General features: G+C 37.3%; 1 long non-coding RNA gene across 1 annotated transcript; it reads left to right on the forward strand.

Annotated features, from left to right (window-relative positions):
• The first annotated feature begins 563 nt into the window (after positions 1-563).
• On the forward strand, positions 564-1,213 carry LOC138964863 (uncharacterized). The gene is made up of 2 exons (XR_011455232.1): positions 564-1,040; positions 1,099-1,213. It is a non-coding gene; the product is annotated as an uncharacterized lncRNA (long non-coding RNA).
• Positions 1,214-3,091: the final 1,878 nt, after the last annotated feature.

The following is a 3,091-nucleotide window of genomic DNA, read 5'->3' on the forward strand; positions in this document are numbered from 1 at the left end:
ACTGCTCTACACTGCCAAAAAAAGTGCTCGATGAAGTCGGTTTCGTTACAATACTGACAAAGATTTGTTTGACGAATTCCCATCTTATGTAGCAAAATATTGGTGGGATATATATTGTGTAAAATTTTCCAATGCAATAGACGAAGACGGGTTTCTGTCGAGCATTCGTTAGCTAATTTCCAGTGTTTATCTTCTAATGTAATATTTAATTTGTTCGACCAAAATCCAGCTGAGCTTGGCTCCTTTATCTCATAATTTAACATCTTTAGGCAAATTTGGCGTGGAGATAATTGTATAAATGGCATATGATCAGAACGGGCCTGACCCGTATCACGCAATAATAGAGCTTTAATGGCAGTCTGTATTGCATTATATTCAAATAGGCGAGACTGTTTATATCCAGTTAGTTCACATATTTCCTCAAAAGAGCACATGTCGTTATCGTTAAAAACATCTTTAACAACGCATATTTTAGCCTTTATCCAGTCATTCATGTATAGCGTTTGCTTTCTGTACCTTATATTTGTATTATTCCATAAGGTTTGATTGCGTACACTTATCTGCTGTTCATTACTGCTTATTTCTTTGATCTTGTGTTTATTGTTTAGCCAGGTGATAAAAGCTTGTTTCCAGAAATATTGCTTTATGGCACCTAGTCCTTTAAAATTGTCTGCACTCACATTTGAGCGCAGACAGCATAAGCGTTCGCCCAGATTTAAAAAGGATGCCAATGGAATCTGTTGCCACTTTGCGTTACTTCCGTCCAGCAGCCTCATAATCCATGAAATTAGAAATGATGTTTGTACATCTTTGACATTAATCATTTTCAGACCTCCAAGATTTGTCTCTTGGCACATTACTTTTCTATTAACTTTTTCATAAGCTCTTTTGTTTGAATATTTTTTCTTCCAGATAAATCGGAATAGAGATGAATTTAGCTTATTGAGGAAGTTTTCTGTGGCACATAGAGATTGCAGTGCGTAAGTAAACTGTGACAACATTAATGTTTTGACTATACAAATTTTCCCCATTATACTTAGGTTTCTTTTCGACCATGTTGCTATTAATGAATTTACTTTATGTAGTTTAGGTTCCCAGTTTTCTTCTATGTTGGAGGCTGAGACAGAGTTGTTGAAATGAATACCTAAGATTTTGATTTGTTTTTTCCAAATAATATTACATGGTCGGTCAGCAGAAAATTTATTTATACCAAGCCACATTGCTTCTGTCTTTTGATCATTCATTGCTAACCCTGAAAATTTTGAAAACTGAGTTATTAGATGTAATACGTTTCTTAGGTTTTTCTCATCTTGTAGGAAGAAACTAATGTCGTCAGCATACATAAGTAGTTTAAGAATTTCACCATGTCTATCAGAATTCCTTGGCAGTTTAATCCCTTTAACATCTTGATCTGCACGGATTTTGATTGCTAACACTTCGAGGGCCAGAACAAAGGCTAATGGTGAAAATGGACATCCTTGTCTTATTCCAGCATCACATGGGAATGGACTCGATATCCATCCCATGTAATTAATACTACTCTCTGTATTTTTTGTTAAAGTATCGACCCACCCAAAAAAAATGTTCACCAAATCCGAACTTTTGGAACGCCCAGAGCATATATTCTTTAGATATCGTGTCAAAAGCAGCTCTGTAGTCTAGCGCCATTAAAATACCTGGTTGATTACTGTTATTCATATATTCAATGACGTCATCAATCATTCTAATAACAGTGCTGGAATTTCTTTTTTTTAAAAACCCAACTTGATCTTCACTTATTAAGTAATTGACGACTTGATTTAATCTGTTTGCAAGGCATTTCGCTAATAGTTTATAGTCGGTGTTCGTTACAGATATAGGACGCCAGTTATTTAGGTGCTCTCGTTTCAACCCCTTTCCTTTATGTATCAGTGTCATTGCTGCTCGCTTCTGGGATACAGATAGTTCCCCTTTTTCAAAGGCTGACCAAAAAGAGGATAATAACATTTTGTTTATATTACTCCAAAAGAACTTTATGAAATTGGTTGTTATTCCATCCAATCCTGGAGCAGAATTACTTCGCATTCCCTTAAGTGCAATAAGGAGTTCTTTTTCTGTAATTTCTTGATCAATACTGCCCTTTTGCTCCTCTGATAATTTTGGGATGTCAGTGTTTTTTAAAAATTCGTCCCCAAGAAAGTTATTAAAATTGGTGTTTTTAGTGTATCTGTTAGTAAAGAAGCGGGTTTGTTCCTTTAATATTTCAGACTGACTTGTAATAAATTCATTCTCTGTTATTTCTATTCTATCTAGTATCTTATTTTTTGCGTGAGCTTTCTCTAAGTTTAGGAAATAACGCGTGTTTTTCTCACCCTCCTCAATGAATTTTATCCTAGATCTGGTCCACACGACCCCTGATAGACGTAATACAGATTGCAATTCAAAATGTACCCCTTTTCGAAACAAATCGCACATTCAGTCGCTGTACATAATGCCACTTTCTTTATCTTCTAACCACGGCAGTGCCAGTTTCATTGTAAACGCCGATAAAAAATCTGTTTGTCTCGTAAATCGTCAGCTCAGTTAGATAGCATCAGTGTTTTCTGACATAAAACTGCCACAAGGGGTTAAAGTGTGGCACATAGCGCACACGATCAATCAAATTCTCGCTAAAATTCCACAAAAGTGTCTCCGTAAAAAGATAATGAAAAGGTAAAGGTAATCAAAACTGATAGTTCAACAATAACTGATATCGCTTGGATCTGCTTCAATCATGTTTACACAGGCACGGTTGGCCCAGTGGTAAGGCGTCCGCCCCGTGATCGGGAGGTCGTGGGTTCGAACCCCGGCCGGGTCATACCTAAGACTTTAAAATTGGTAATCTAGTGGCTGCTCCGCCTGGCGTCTGGCATTATGGGGTTAGTGCTAGGACTGGTTGGTCCGGTGTCAGAATAATGTGACTGGATGAGACATGAAGCCTGTGCTGCGACCTCTGTCTTGTGTGTGGTGCACGTTAAATATCAAAGCAGCACCGCCCTGATATGGCCCTTCGTGGTCGGCTGGGCGTTAAACAAACAAACAAACAAAAAATGATGTTTACGTATTCCTGTAA

This window comes from Littorina saxatilis, linkage group LG4 (assembly GCF_037325665.1).
Source record: "Littorina saxatilis isolate snail1 linkage group LG4, US_GU_Lsax_2.0, whole genome shotgun sequence".
In the NCBI taxonomy this organism is placed as follows: domain Eukaryota; kingdom Metazoa; phylum Mollusca; class Gastropoda; order Littorinimorpha; family Littorinidae; genus Littorina; species Littorina saxatilis.